This window comes from Scyliorhinus torazame, chromosome 4 (genome assembly GCF_047496885.1).
Source record: "Scyliorhinus torazame isolate Kashiwa2021f chromosome 4, sScyTor2.1, whole genome shotgun sequence".
Lineage (NCBI taxonomy): Eukaryota > Metazoa > Chordata > Chondrichthyes > Carcharhiniformes > Scyliorhinidae > Scyliorhinus > Scyliorhinus torazame.
In genome coordinates, this window is record NC_092710.1 from 282,065,065 (window position 1) to 282,080,317 (window position 15,253).

A 15,253-nucleotide genomic window follows, 5' to 3' on the forward strand; every position below is an offset into this window, starting at 1 on the left:
ACGACAATTTAATTCGCTTTTCGATTGATCTCTCTCTCTCTCGAGGCTCTAATTCCAGAATATGCAGTAAAGTGCAGATGACTGTCAGAACTATGGGACGCCAGAAGCGTCAATAGATGTATTGATCTGGTCAATGGACAGGTCGCTCTGTACAGATATGCCAAAACCAGATCAAAGGGAGGCGCCTTCTTCGCTTCCCAACATCCGCCAGAGTGTCTCCCCCCCCCCCCCCCCCCCCAATGCAGGACATTGCTCCCTGTAAGTGTTTGCCAGAGACCGGCTAGCGTCTATTTTTAACTTGCCGAGCACAATCGAATGGGGTTGATCTTTTCTTTTTGGACGCGGTCAGGCTGCCGCCGCCAGTCCCCCCCGTTAGGGGGCGCGACTCCCCCACGGTAAGAGCAGCAGCCTCAGCAGCGCTGGGCAGAGCGGAGCAACCGCGGTGCTCAACGCCACTGGCAGCTGCGCCCCCAGGCTCGGAGCAGTTCAAGGTAAGCAGCAAATTTGCTCACTGGGTTCCAAGTGGGACTGGCTTTCCCTTTTTGTCATGCAAATAAACGTCGATGCACAGAAATGGAGAGTGAGGAACTGGGCAGAATGTCCTGACTGCAGAATTGCTTCTGCAAACAGCGCTGAGGTGTGAGTGAGCGACCGAGTGATCTGTTAACCTATTCGACAGTTTCTGGACTCCATAACCAGGTGCAGTACAGATGCACATGGAAATTAAGGTGCAAACGCTGTTAGGAGAATCAGAGGCCACTATTTGGAATGCGATGCATGAAGTGAACGAGAAGATACAAGATCCTGGTTGCTGGTGTCTTTATGGTGACTCCGGGCACGGTTCGTTAGTGGTGAAGTGTCTTTGTTGGAGCTCCGTTTTTTTAAATTTAAGTTATATGAAGAGGAGGTGAAAACAGGGAGCAGTAACCAATTCTAAAACTATCTTCGTGCCATTGAGCGCTCACATGTTCCGGCCAATAGGCTGCAATCGGTGGTGCGGATCTGAAATAGATTCTGTGCAAACTTGAAATTCACGCTGGATGCTTTCCCCTGCAAGTCGGAGCAGACTTGTTTTTATTGGTCAGCTATCAGTTTGGCACCCAACCCTCGCACTAAGTCCTGTGCAGTAATGTCCCTTTCAATCCTTGCCATTTCTCAGTCTTCACTTAAGCACTAAGTTTCGGGCAGTCTTTAACAAAGGGGAGCTTTCTGTCCTGAACCCCGCCACCTCACAGTGCAAGGGAACTCGTCTCCCAGTTGAAAGCCCTGGGATCAGTCACCCTCCAGTGAACCCTCTCCCCACCTCGACACCTGCATTGGGCAGTGCGGTAGCACAGTGGTTAACACAGTTGCTTCACAGCGCCAGGGTCCCAGGTTTGATTCCCAGCTTCGATCACTGTGTCTGCACGCTCTCCCCGTGTCTACGTGGGTTTCCTCCCACAAGTCCAAAGATGTGCCGTTGTGCAGTTTAGGTGGACTGTCCGTGCTAAATTGCCCCAGTGTCCAAAACGTTAGCTGGGATTACTGGGTTACGGGGATAGGGTGGAGATTTTCACAGTAACTTCGGTGAAGTCTACTTGTGACAACAAGCTATTATTAAGTAGGATGCTCTTTCCAAGGGCCGGTGCAGACTCGATGGGCCGAATGGCCTCCTTCTGCACTAAATTCTATGATTAAAGAACAGCGTTGCCAACTCGGAGGAGAGATTCCTTGTGAGTTTATCACATTACCTCCAGTCTCCGCCCAATCTTGTCCCGCTGAATAGTTTTATTTCCTCCTGTCTGCTATTTAAAGAACTTAAACAGGAGGAGGCCACTGAGGCCTGTTCCAATCTGCTCCACCTTCAGCAAGACCATGGCTGATCTCTCTCAACTCCGCCTCAATAATAATCGCTTATTGTCACAAGTAGGCTTCAATGAAGTTACTGTGAAAAGCCCCTAGTCGCCACATTCCCTCACCTGTTCTGGGAGGCCGGTACGGGAATTGAACTCACGCTGCTGGCCTTGTTCTGCATTACATGCCAGCTGTTTAGCCCACTCTGCTAAACCAACCCCTTCCCTACACTTATCCCCTTGTCACTTCATTCCCTCAGCATCCAAACATCTATCAGCCTCCATCCTGACTATGCCCAACCAGTCTCCAACGCAATTGGTTAGACAGGCATTTTCTCCCCTGACCTGGGCTGATGGCAGAAGTGTCCTAGGGGTTAATATTGAATGGTCGGAGGCTCCTGCCCAGGGGTGCGAGTCCATGTTCTCTCACTCACAAGTGTCGGCCTCTGAAGGCTTGTTGGTGAAACACCGGTATTACCTGAATGTGTGACCCGAGTGTTTCAGTGATGCAGCTGTAATTGCACATCACCGCGAGATTATATTAAAACATAAAGAGCAGAACAGGCGAATTTCGAGGGTCTTTTTTGTTTGCACATCATTTAGAATCAGAGAATCCGTACAGTGCAGAAGGAGGCCATTCGGCCCATCGAGTCAGCACCGACCCTCTGAAAGAGCACCCTACCTAGGATCACTCCCTCACCCCTCTCCCCGTAACAGCAACACAATCTGAGACACAGAGACAGACACACATACACTGATAGTTGCAGACCGAGACACAGATTCTCAGACACTGCTGGAGACGTTGCCAAAGACACGCCAGACACCCCGTGACAGGGTCGCAGTTACCCTCTGAGCTTTGCAGTGGTTCCCGGGTGCACACGCCGCAGGCACGTGTGGGCTGAGCCGTTCATTTTGCTGGGAATTAAAACCGGAGAGAATTGACCGAGTGCCGGATGTGCAGCCGGTGAGAGTGAGGGCCGGAGGGTTCAACGGCCGACTTCCGAGGAAACGAGTAAAAAGCAACTGAGCGTGCAGCTATTTGAAGCCGCTTTTGACTTTCTGATAGCGAGACACATGATCCAAACCAGGAGTGTTTACTGAATGTCTTGTGTCAAGTGAAACATTAATTGATGTTGTGATTAGTCTTACTGGCTGTGTATTGAGTGGTCCAATTTCGAGAGGAGATGTGTTAGGAGAGGGGAGGTGAATTGACAGCAAGTTTCAAAATGATTGGCGGCACTTGAGGCCCGTCTTCCTATTCGTCCATAAATGAATACAACAGATAAGGCGGCGTTGTGCTTTAGTGGACTGCAGGCCAGGCTAATGAAATGATTTCCCGGAAAGCGGGCTCCCTGCCCTGTGTGTGTAACGCTGCACATGAAGCGTTCACTGTGTGCAGTCCACAGAAGGACGCTCTGTCCCCCTCGCTGGCGGCCAAGTCCTTGAATGCAGCGCTCAACAGAACCTGTCCCTTTCAGTCGCTGCTGCAACTCAGCCAAGGCTCCTTGGCTCGGGTGACGGGCTGAATTTATAAGGACCCTTTCTTCGCGACTTGGGCTGCATTCTTCAGTGAAAGGCGCCATATACTTTCTGAGCCGGAGTGAAGTCCCTCAGCCCCCCCCCCCCCCCCCCTGAGTAGAGAGGAGTGCGGGAGCTCACTCCCTGGGGAAGTGCAGACACTGCACTCAGCGAGACTACACCGCCTGCCTCAGGATTCCTTACCCTAACGTGAGTGCTCATTTGCATGGATTTGTTTTTCTGTTTACAGAGGCAGTGGCATCGCACCCCCCCCCCCCCCCAATCCTTTGGGAATAAGCACAGCAACCCCATGGAATGCCGCCTTCCACCCGGCTACATTTGGTTGTAGGTGTTGAATTGGATGGGATGGAATTCCGAAGCCCTCTGGATACAGTGCTGCAAACTCAGCTGACTGCGGGTTAGAGGGAGCGGGCTTATTCCAAACAGTTTGGGACTGAAACCAAAGCGCCCAGGAGGCTAACGGCGGACTTGGAGAGGGAAAGAGAGAGAGAGGGGCGCTTGCTTCTTCCCCGGCAGAGGATCGGAGCTCCGATCCCAGATCACACCGAGCCCCCCCCCAAAAAAATGATTCCGTTAGGGAGTGGATGGGATGGATTGGGGGGGGGGGGGGGGATGGGATGGATGGGGGGGGGGATGGGGGGGGGGGGGGGATGGGATGGGGGGGGGGGGGGAGGGGATGGATGGGGGGGGGGGGGATGGGATGGATGGGGGGGGGGGGATGGGATGGATGGGGGGGGGATGGGATGGATGGAGGGGGGGGGGGATGGGATGGATGGGGGGGGGGGATGGGATGGATGGAGGGGGGGGGGATGGGATGGATGGGGGGGGGGGATGGGATGGGGCGGGGGGGAGAGGATGGGATGGGGCGGGGGGGAGAGGATGGGATGGGGCGGGGGGGAGAGGATGGGATGGGGCGGAGGGAGAGGATGGGATGGGGGGGGGGGAGGGAGAGGATGGGATGGGATGGGGGGAGGAGATGGGGGGAGGATGGGATGGGGGGGAGGGAGAGGAGGGGATGGGATGGGGGAAGATGGGTCGGGGGGAGGGAGATGATGGGGGGGAGGGAGAGGATGGGATGATGGGGGGGGGGAGGGAGAGGATGGGATAAGGGGGGGAGGAGGGAGAGGATGGGATAAGGGGGGGGGGACAGGAGGGGGGAGAGGATGAGGGAGAGGATAGGATGGGGGGGAGGGAGAGGATAGGATGGGGGGAGATGGATGGGATGGGGGGGAGGATGGGATGGGGGAGGGAGAGGATGGGGATGGGGGGGGAGGCTGGGATGGGGAGGTTGGGATGGGGGGGAGGGAGAGGAGGAGATGGGGGGAGGATGGGATGGGGGGAGGGAGAGGAGGAGATGGGGGGAGGATGGGATGGGGGAAGATGGGTCGGGGGGAGGGAGAGGATGGGATGATGGGGGGGGAGGGAGAGGATGGGATGGGGGGAGGGAGAGGATGGGATAAGGGGGGGAGGAGGGAGAGGATGGGATAAGGGGGGGGGAGGATGGGAAGGGGGGAGAGGAGGGGGGGGAGAGGATGAGGGAGAGGATGGGAAGGGGGGAGGGAGAGGATGGGATGGGGGGGAGGGATGGGATGGGGGGAGAGGATGGGATAAGGGGGGGAGAGGATGGGATAAGGGGGGAAGAAGGGAGAGGATGGGAAGGGGGGAGAGGAGAGGATGGGAAGGGGGGAGAGGAGAGGATGGGAAGGGGGAGGATGGGAAGGGGGGGAGGGAGAGGATGGGGGGGGAGGGAGAGGATGGGAAGGGGGGAGGAGAGGATGGGATGGGGGAGGGAGAGAGGATGGGGGGGAGGGAGAGGATGGGAAGGGGGGGAGGAGAGGATGGGATGGGGGAGGGAGAGGATGGGAAGGGGAGGGAGAGGATGGGGGGGAGGGATAGAGGATGGGGGGGGGAGAGAGGATGGGGGGGAGGGAGAGGATGGGAAGGGGGAGGGAGAGGATGGGAAGGGGGGAGAGGATGGGAAGGGGGGGGGAGGGAGAGGATGGGAAGGAGGAGGGAGAGGATGTGAAGTGGGGAGGGAGAGGATGGGGGGGGAGGGAGAGGATGGGGGGGGAGGGAGAGGATGGGGGGGGAGGGAGAGGATGGGGGGGAGGGAGAGGATGGGAAGGGGGAGGAGAGGATGGGATGGGGGAGGGAGAGAGGATGGGGGGGAGGGAGAGGATGGGGGGGAGGGAGAGGATGGGAAGGGGGGAGGAGAGGATGGGATGGGGGAGGGAGAGGATGGGAAGGGGAGGGAGAGGATGGGAAGGGGGGGAGAGGATGGGGGGAGGGATAGAGGATGGGGGGGGAGGGAGAGGATGGGAAGGAGGAGGGAGAGGATGTGAAGTGGGGAGGGAGAGGATGGGAAGGGGGGAGGATGGGAAGGGGGAGGGAGAGGATGGGAAGGGGGAGAGGATGGGAATGGGGGGGGAGAGGAAGAGGATGGGGGGGGAGGGAGAGGATGGGAAGGGGGAGGGAGAGGATGGGAAGGGGGAGAGGATGGGAATGGGGGGAGATGAGAGGATGGGGGGGAGGGAGAGGATGGGAAGGGGGGAGGGAGAGGATGGGAAGGGGGAGAGGAAGAGGATGGGGGGGGGAGGAAGAGGATGGGGGGGAGGATGGGATGGGGGGGGAGAAGAAGAGGATGGGGGTGAGGAAGAGGATGGGGGGGAGGTGAGGATGGGGGGAGGAAGATGATGGGGGTGAGGTGGATGGGGGGGAGGAGGTGGATGGGGGGGAGGTAGTGGTTGGGGTGGGGGAGAGGTGGGTGGGGGTGGGGTGAGGATGGATGGGGGGGAGGTGGGGTGGGGGGGATGGGATGGGGGGTAGTGATTGGGTGGGGTTGGGGGAGAGGATGGGATGGGGGGGAGAGGATGGGATGGGATGGGGGGGAGTGGATGGGTAGGGGGGAGAGGATGGGGATGGGGGGAAGAGGTGGGTTGGGGGGGGTGAGGTGGGATGGGGGGTGAGGATGGGTTGGGTGGGGGGGATGAGGTGGGTAGGGGGTGTGGATGGGTGGGGGGGGTTGGGGGGAGTGGTGGGGGGGATGTGGTGGGGAATTGGTGGTGGGGTGTGAGGGGAGTGGGTGGGGGTGTGTGTGGGGGGTAGTAAGGGGGGGTGTGTGGGGTGGAGAGTGAGGGGGTGGGGTAGGGGTGGGGGTGGAAGTGGGGGTGGGGAGGGGTGGGGGGTAGAGTGGGGTGGAGGGGGGAAGAGAGGGGTTGGAGGGGGGGAAGAGGGGGGAGGGTGGGGGGTAGAGTGGGAGGGGGGGGTGGAAGGGAGGTGGGGGCTGGGAGGGAGGGGGAAGGGGTGGGGGTGATGGGAGGGGAGTGGGGAAGAGTGGGGGAGTGTGGGATGGGAGGAGGGGGGAAGAGGGAGGGAGGGATGAGAGGGGTGGAGTGGGGGGGAAGGGAGGAGGGGGGAAGAGGGAGGGAGGAAGAGAGGGGAGGGGGGAGAGAGTGGGAGGGGGAGGGGGGAAGAGAGGGGGAGAGAGGGGGAAGAGAGAGGGGGAAGAGAGAGGGAGGGGGGAGAGAGGGAAGGGAGGGAGGGGGGAAGAGAGAGGGAGGGGGGAGAGAGAGGGGGGGGAGAGGGAGGGGGGGAGAGAGAGGGAGGGGGAGTGAGAGGGAGGGGGAGAGAGAGGGAGGGGGAGAGGGAGGGGTGGGGGGAGGGAGGGAGTGTGGGAGAGGGAGGGAGTGGGGGAGAGGGAGGGAGGGGGAGAGGAAGGGGGGCGAGGGAGGGATGGGGGAGAGGGAGGGGAAGAGGGAGGGAGGGAAGGGGAAGAGGGAGGGGGAAGAGGGGGAGGGAGGGAGGGGGAGAGGGAGGAGGAAGAGGGAGGGAGGAGTGGGGAGGGGAGTGGGGGAGAGGGGGAGAGGAGAGGGCGGGAGAGGGAGGGGGCGAGGGAGGGAGGGGGAGAGGAAGGGGGAAGAGGGGGAGGGAGGGAGGGGGAAGAGGGAGGGAGGGGGGAAGAGGGGGGGGAAGAGGGAGGGAGAGGGAGGGAGGGGGAAGAGGGAAGGAGAGGGAGGGAGGGGGGAAGAGGGAGAGGGAGGGGGGGGAAGAGGGAGGGAGGGAGGGAAGAGGAGGGAGGGGGGAAGAGGGAGGGAGATGAGGGGGGAGAGGAGAGGGGGGGAGAGGAGAAGGAGGGGGGAGAGGAGAGGGAGCGGGAGAGGGAGGGGGAGACGAGAGGGAGGGGGGAGGGGGAGAGGGAGGGGGGGAGAGGAGAGGGAGGGGGGAGAGGAGAGGGAGGGGGAGAGGGGGGCTGCGAGGGGAGGGAGGGGGAGGGAGAGGGGGAAGGGGGGAAGGAGGAAGGGAGGGGGGAAAGGGGAGGGGGTGAGAGAGGGGGAGAGAGAAGGGGGAAGAGGGGAGGAAGAGGGGGAGGGGGAGGAAGAGGGGGAGGGGAGGGAGGGGGAAGAGAAGGGGGGGGAGGGAGGGGGGCTGAGAGGGGAGGGAGGGGGGGAAGAGAGGAGAGGGAGGGGGGAAGACAGGGGAGGGAGGGGGAAGAGAGGGGAGGGAGGGGGGAAGAGGGGAGGGAGGGGAAGGGAGGGAGGGGGATGAGAGGGGAGGGGGAGAGGGGAGGGAAGGGAAGAGGGAGGGAAGGAAAGAGGGGCGGGAAGGGAGGAAGAGAGGGGGGAAGAGAGGGGGAGGGGGAAGAGAGGGGGAGGGGGGAAGAGAGGGGGAGTGGGGGGGGAAGAAAGGGGGAGTGGGGGGGAAGAAAGGGGGAGTGGGGGGGGGAAGAGAGGAGGGGGGAAGGGAGGAAGAGGGCGAAGAGCGGGGGAGTGGGGGGAAGAGAGAAGGGGAAGGGAGGAAGAGGGGAGGAAGGGAGGATGAGGGGGGAAGGGAGGAAGAGAGGGGGGAATAGAGGAGGAGTTCGGGTGAAGAGAGGGGGAGGGGAGGGGAGGAAGAGGGAGGGGGAGGAAGAGCGGTGGGGGGAGAAGAGAGGGGGAGGGGGGGGGGAAGAGAGGGGGAGGGGGTGGGGGGAAGAGGGGGGGAGGGGGGGGGGGGGGAAGAGAGGGGGAGGGGGTGGGGGAAGAGAAAGGGAGGGGGTGGGGGGAAGAGAGGGGGAGGGGGTGGGGGGGAAGAGAAAGGGAGGGGGTGGGGGGGAAGAGAGGGGGAGGGGTGGGGGGGAAGAGAGGGGGGAGGGAGGAGGAGGGGGAAGAGAGGGGGAGGGGGCAGAGAGGGGGAGCGGGGGTAAAGAGGGGGGAAGGGGGAGAGAGGGGGAGGGGGGAAGAGAGGGGGGAGGGGTGGAAGAGAGGGGGAGGGGTGGAAAGAGAGGGGGAGGGGGGAAAGAGAGGGGGGTGGAAAGAGAGGGGGGAGGGGTGGAAAGAGAGGGGGAGGGGGAAAGAGAGGGGGGGGGAAGAGAGGGGGGGAGGGGGGAAGAGAGGGGGGAAGAGAGGCGGCAGGGGGAAGAGGGGGGGAGGGAGGGGGAAGAGGGAGGGAGGGGGAAGAGGGAGGGAGGGGGAAGAGGGGAGGGTGGGAGGGGGGAGGGAAGAGGGTGGGAGGGGGAAGAGAGTGGGAGGGGAAGAGGGTGGGAGGGGGAAGAGGGAGGGGGGAAGAGGGAGAGGAGGGGGGAGAGGAGAGGGAGGGAGGACAGGGAGGGGGGAGGAGAGGAGGGGGAGAGGAGAGGGAGGAGGACAGGGAGGGGGGAGGAGAGGGAGGGGGAGGAGAGGGAGGGGGGGAGGAGAAGGAGGGGGAGGAGAGGGGGGGGAGAGGGAGGGGGAGAGGAGAGGGGGAGAGGAGAAGGAGGGGGGAGGAGAGGGGGGGGGGAGAGGGAGGGGGAGAGGAGAGGGGGAGAGGAGAGGGAGGGGGGAGGAGAGGGAGGGGAGAAGAGAGGGAGGGGGGAAGAGAGGGGAGGGAGGGGAAGAGAGGGGAGGGAGAGGATGGGAAGGGGGGGAGGATGGGAAGGGGGGGGAGGATGGGAAGGTGGGGGAGGATGGGAAGGGAGGAGGATGGGAATGGGGGGGAGAGGATAGGAAGAGGGGGGAGAGGAACAGCATGGGGGGAGGAAGAGGATGGGATGGGATGGGGGGAGCATGGGATGGGGGGGAGAGGATGGGATGGGGGAGAGGATGGGATGGGATGGGGGAGGAAGAGGATGGGTAGGGGGGAGAGGATGGGATGGGGGGGAAGAGGGGGGGGAAGAGGATGGGGAATAGGATGGAGGGGAGAGGGAGGGGGAGAGAGAGGGGGGGAAGACAAGGGGGGTCAGAGAGGGTGGAGAGAGAAGGGGGAGGGGGAAGGGGTGGGGGAGGAAGAGGGGCAGGGGGAGGAAGAGGGGGAGGGGGAGGAAGAGGGGGAGGGGGGAAGAGAGGGGATGGAGGGGGAGGGAGGGGCGGAAGGGAGGGAGGGGGCTGGGAGGGAGAGGGGAAGGGGAGGGGAGAGGGGAAGGGGAGGGGGAGAGGGGAGGGGGAGAGGGGAAGAGAGGGGGAGTGTGGGGAAGGGAGGAGGGGGGAAGAGGGAGGGAGGAAGAGAGGGGGAGTGGGGGGAAGGGAAGAGGGGGAAGAGGGAGGGAGGAAGAGAGGGGGAGGGGGGAAGAGAGTGGGAGGGGAGGGGAGGGGGAAGAGAGGGGGGAGAGAGGGGGGGAGAGAGAGGGGGGAGAGAGAGGGAGGGGGGAGAGAGGGAGGGAGGGGAAGAGGGAGGGAGGGGGGAGAGAGAGGGGGGAGAGAGAGGGAGGGGGAGGGGGGAGAGAGAGGGAGGGGGGGAGAGGGAGGGAGGGGGGAGAGGGATGGAGTGGGGGAGAGGGAGGGAGTGTGGGAGAGGGAGGGAGTGTGGGAGAGGGAGGGAGGGGGGAGAGGGAGGGGTGGCGAGGGAGGGAGGGGGGAGAGGGAGGGGAGAGGGAGGGGGAAGAGGGAGGGGAGGGAGGGGGAAGAGGGAGGGAGGGAGGGGGAAGAGGGAGGGAGGGAGGGGGAAGAGGGGGGAGGGAGGGGGGAGGGGGGAGAGGGAGGGGAAGAGGGGGGGAGGGAGAGGGAGGGAGGAGTGGGAGGGAGTGGGGGAGTGGGAGGGATTGGGGGAGAGGGAGGGAGGGCGGGAGAGGGAGGGGCGAGGGAGGGAGGGGAAGAGGAAGGGGGGAAGAGGGGGAGGGAGGGAGGGGGGAAGAGGGAGGGAGGGAGGGGGAAGAGGGAGGGAGGGAGGGGGGAAGAGGAAGAGAGGGGGAGTGTGGGGAAGGGAGGAGGGGGGAAGAGGGAGGGAGGAAGAGAGGGGGAGTGGGGGGAAGGGAGGAGGGGGGAAGAGGGAGGGAGGAAGAGAGAGGGAGGGGGGAGAGAGGGAGGGAGGGAGGGGGAGAGATGGAGGGAGGGAGGGGGAGAGAGGGAGGGAGGGAGGGGAAGAGGGAGGGAGGGGGAAGAGAGAGGGAGGGGGGAGAGGGAGGGAGGGAGTCGGGGAGAGGGAGGGAGTGTGGGAGAGGGAGGGAGTGGGGGAGAGGGAGGGAGGGGGGGCGAGGGAGGGAGGGGGGGAGAGGGAGGGGGGAAGAGGGAGGGGGAAGAGGGAGGGAGGGAGGGGGAAGAGGGGGGAGGGAGGGAGGGGGAGAGGGAGGGGGAAGAGGGAGGGAGGAGTGGGAGGGAGTGGGGGAGAGGGAGGGAGGGCGGGAGAGGGGAGGGGGGCGAGGGAGGGAGGGGGAGAGGAAGGGGGAAGAGGGGGAGGGAGGGAGGGGGGAGGGGGAGGGAGGGAGGGGGAAGAGGGAAGAGGGAGGGAGGGAGAGGGAGGGAGGGAGGGGGGAAGAGGGGGGAAGAGGAGGGAGGGAGGGGGAAGTGGGAGAGGGAGGGAGGGGGAAGAGGGAGGGAGGGGGAAGAGGGAGGGAGGGAAGGGGAAGAGGGAGGGGGGGGAAGAGGGGGGGGAAGTGGGGGGAGTGAGGGGGGAGAGGAGAGGGGGGGAGAGGAGAGGGAGGGGGGAGAGGAGAGGGAGGGGGAGGGGGAGAGGAGAGGATGGGGGGGGGAGAGGGAGGGGTGAGAGGAGAGGGAGGGGGAGAGGGAGGGGGCAGGGAGAGGAGAGGGGGGGAGAGGGAGGGGGCAGAGGAGAGGGAGGGGGGAGAGGAGAGGGAGGGGGAGAGGAGAGGGAGGGGGAGAGGAGAGGGAGAGAGGGGGGCTGCGAGGGGAGGGAGGGGAGGGAGAGGGGGAAGGGGGAAGGGAGGGAAGGGAGGGAGGGGGAAAGGGGAGGGGGTGAGAGAGGGGAGAGAGAGAAGGGAGGGGAGAAGAGGGGGAGGGGGGGGAAGAGAGGGGGGAGGGAGGGGGGCTGAGAGGGGAGGGAGGGGGGGAAGAGAGGGGAGGGAGGGGGGAAGAGAGGGGAGGGAGGGGGGAAGAGAGGGGAGGGAGGGGGGGAAGAGAGGGGAGGGAGGGGGGAAGGAGGGAGGGGGATGGGAGGGAGAGGGGAGGGGGAGAGGGGAGGGAAGGGAAGAGGGAGGGAAGGAAAGAGGGGCGGGAAGGGAGGAAGAGAGGGGGGAAGAGAGGGGGAGGGGGAAGAGAGGGGGAGGGGGGAAGAGAGGGGGAGTGGGGGGAAGAGAGGGGGTGTGGGGGGAAGAGAGGGAGTGGGGGGGAAGAAAGGGGGAGTGGGGGGGATGAGAGGGGGAGTGGGGGGGAAGAGAGGAGGGGGGAAGGGAGGAAGAGGGGATTGAGAGGGGGGTGGGGGGAAGAGAGAAGGGGGAAGGGAGGAGAGGGGAGGAAGGGAGGATGGGGGGGAAGGGAGGAAGAGAGAGGGGAATAGAGTTCGGGGAAGAGAGGGGGAGGGGAGGAAGAGGGAGGGGGGAGGAAGAGCGGTGGGGGGAGGGAGGAAGAGAGGGGGAGGGGGGTGGGGGAGGGGAAGAGAGGGGGAGGGGTGGGGGGGAATAGAGGGGGAGGGGGTGGGGGGAAGAGAGGGGGTGGGGGGGAAGAGAGGGGGAGGGGTGGGGTGAAGAGAGGGGGGAGGGAGGGGAAGGGGGGAAGAGAGGGGGAGGGGGAAGAGAGGGGGAGCGGGGGTAAAGAGGGGGAAAGGGGAAGAGAGGGGGAGGGGGGGAAGAGAGGGGGAGGGATGGGAAGAGAGGGGAGGGGGAAAGAGAGGGGGAGGGGATAGAGAGGGGGAGGGGGGAAGAGAGGCGGCAGGGGGAAGAGGGGGGAAGGGAGGGGGAGGGGGGAAGGGAGGGGGAGGGGGGAAGGGAGGGGGAGGGGGGAAGAGAGGGGGAGGGGGGAGAGAGGGGGAGGGGGAGTGGGGGGGAGGGGGGAAGAGGGGGAGGGGAAGAGAGGGGAGGGGGAAAGAGAGGGGAGGGGGAAAGAAAGGGGGAGGGGGAAAGAGAGGGGGAGGGGGAAAGAGAGGGGGAGGGGGTGAAGAGAGGGGGAGGGGGAAGAGAGGGGGAGGGGGAAGAGAGGGGGAGGGGGAAGAGAGGGTGGAGGAGAAAAGGGGAGGGGGAAGAGGAAGGGATGGAGGGAGGGGGAGAGGGAGGGGGGAAGAGGGAGGGAGGGGGGAAGAGGGAGGGAGGGGGGAAGAGGGAGGGAGGGGGGAAGAGGGTGGGAGGGTGGGGGGGGGAAGAGGGGTGGGTGGAGGGGGGGAGAGGGTGGGAGGGGGGGAAGAGGGTTGGAGGGGGGGGGAAGAGGGTGGGTGGAGGGGGATGAGGGAGGGAGGAGGGGGAGAGGGTGGGTGGGAGGGGGTGGGAGGGGAGGGAGGGGGAGGGGGGAAGAGGGTGGGTGGGTGGGGGGAGTGGTGGGTGGGTGGGGGTGAGGGAGGGAGTGGGGAGAGGGAGGGGGGAGGAGGGAGGGAGGGGGGGAAGAGGGAGGGAGGGGGGAAGAGGGAGGGAGGGGGAAGAGGGAGGGAGGGGGAAGAGGGAGGGAGGGGGGAGGAGGGAGGGAGGGGGGAGGAGGGAGGGAGGGGGAGGAGGGAGGGAGGGGGAAGAGGGAGGAGGGAGGGAGGGGGAGGAGGGAGGGAGGGGGAGGAGGGAGGAGGGGGGAGGAGGGAGGGTGGGGGAAGGGGGGTGAGGGAGGGAGGGGGAAGCGGGAGGGGGAGGAGGGATGGAGGGGGAAGAGGGGGGGAGGGGGGGGGAGGGGAGGGAGGGGAGAGGGTGGAGGGGAAGAGGGAGGGGGGAGAGGGAGGGAGGGGGGAAGAGGGAGGGAGGGGTGAAGAGGGAGGGAGGGAGGCAGATGAGAGGGGGAGAGGAGGGGGGGAGAGGAGAGGGGGGAGAGGAGAGGGGGGAGAGGTGAGGGGGAGAGGAGAGGGGGGAGAGGAGAAGGGGGAGAGGAGAGGGAGGGGGAGAGGAGAGGAGGGGGGGAAGAGAGGGGAGGGAGGGGGCTGAGGGGGGAGGGAGGGAGAGAGAGGGGGAAGGGAGTGGGAGGGAGGGGGAAGGGGGGAAGGAGGGGGGAGAGGGGAGGGGGGGAGTGAGGGGGAGAGAGAAGGGGGGAAGAGGGGGAGGGGTGGGGGAGGAAGAGGGGGAGGGGAGGAAGGGGGGAGGGGAGGGAGGGAGAGAGGGGAGGGAGGGAAGAGAGGGGAGGGAGGGTGGCTGAGTGGGGAGGGAGGGGGGAAGAGAGGGGAGGGAGGGGGAAGAGTGGGGATGGAGGGGGAAGAGAGGGGAGGGAGAGGGGGAAGAGAGGGGAGGAGGGGGAAGAGAGGGGAGGGAGGGGGAAGAGAGGGGAGGGAGTGGGGGAAGAGAGGGGAGGGAGGGGAGGGAGGGGGGAAGAGAGGGGAGGGAGGGGGTGGAGGGAGAGGGGAAGGGGAGGTGGAGAGGGGAGGGAGAGGGGAGAGGGGAGAGGGGAAGGGGAGGTGGCGAGGGGAGGGAAGGGAAGAGTGAGGGAAGGGAGGAAGAGAGGGGGAGGGGGAAGAGAGGGGGAGGGGGAAGAGAGGGGAGGGGGAAGAGAGGGGGAGTGGGGGGGAAGAGAGGGGGAGGGGGGAAGAGAGGGGAGTGGGGGGGAAGAGAGGGGGAGTGGGGGGGAAGAGAGGAGGGGGAAGGGAGGAAGAGGGGGAAGGGAGGAAGAGAGGGGGAGGGGGGAAAGAGAGGGGGAGTGGGGGAAGGGAGGAAGAGGGGGAAGGGAGGAAGAGGGGGTAAGGAGGAAGAGAGGGGGAGGGGGGAATAGAGGGGGAGTTGGGGGGAAGAGAGGGGGTCCCAGAGGGGGGAAGAGAGGGGTAGGGGAGGGGAGGAAGGAGGGGGGAGGGGGGAAGAGACGGGGTGAAGGGGTAGAGAGGGGGAGGGGGGAAGAGAGGGGGGAAGGGGGGAGAAGAGAGGGGGAAGGGGGGGAAGAGAGGGGGAGAGGGGGGAAAAGAGGGGGGAAGGGGGAAGAGAGCGGGGAGGGGGGAAGAGAGCGGGAAGGGGGGAAGAGAGGGGGAGGGGGGAAGAGAAGGGGAGGGGAAGAGAGGCGGCAGGGGGGAAGAGGGGGGGAAGGGAAGGGGAAGGGAGGAAGAGAGGGTGAGGGGGAGGGGAGGGGCGGAGGGGGGAGAGAGGGGGAGGAGAAGAGAAGGGGGTGGGGGGGGGAGTGACTGAGTGACTGTCAAACAGCACAGCAGCTCCCTGGGCTGAGCTACAGGTCCACTCCATGTTCCTCCTCCTCTCACCCAAGCGGCCACACATAGCAAATTCCCGCAAACGCTCATTTGCAATCTGTTCAGCAACCCTGCTTTGGACTCGCACATGGGAAAGTCTTGTGCAGTATGTATGTGTCTTTTTTTTGGGGGGGGGGGGGATTCTCTGATCAGTACCGTGTTGGCAAATTTCTGACCGGCGTTTTAACTGCTGCTGGGCGAGTGTTTTTCTTTCAAATCTTCAGAATAAAGTCGTGTTGGACATGTTCTGCTTTTAAGGTTTTTTTTTGTTTCAGGTTTTAGCCTGGGACCGGGAGCCTGCAGTTGACGGCGTGGCCAGATGGGGTCGCTCCAATGCTTGCTTTCAGTGCAGGGCTGACGCTGTTCCTTGTTGCTCTCCCTCTCTCTCACACACACATTCTCTCTGT

The 15,253-nt window shown here is 64.8% G+C and overlaps 1 protein-coding gene across 2 annotated transcripts in view; it reads left to right on the plus strand.

Annotated features, from left to right (window-relative positions):
* The first annotated feature begins 429 nt into the window (after positions 1-429).
* Positions 430-15,253, plus strand: part of LOC140410977 (glutamate receptor ionotropic, kainate 2) — a 682,991-nt gene continuing 668,167 nt past the window's right edge. The window contains exon 1 of one of the 2 annotated variants that reach the window (XM_072499848.1): positions 430-491. The gene's annotated coding sequence lies outside the window, so the exon portion shown is untranslated. Of the gene's footprint in view, positions 492-3,505; positions 3,561-15,253 lie in introns of those variants that run through there. The other variant, XM_072499850.1, reaches the window with a different exon arrangement.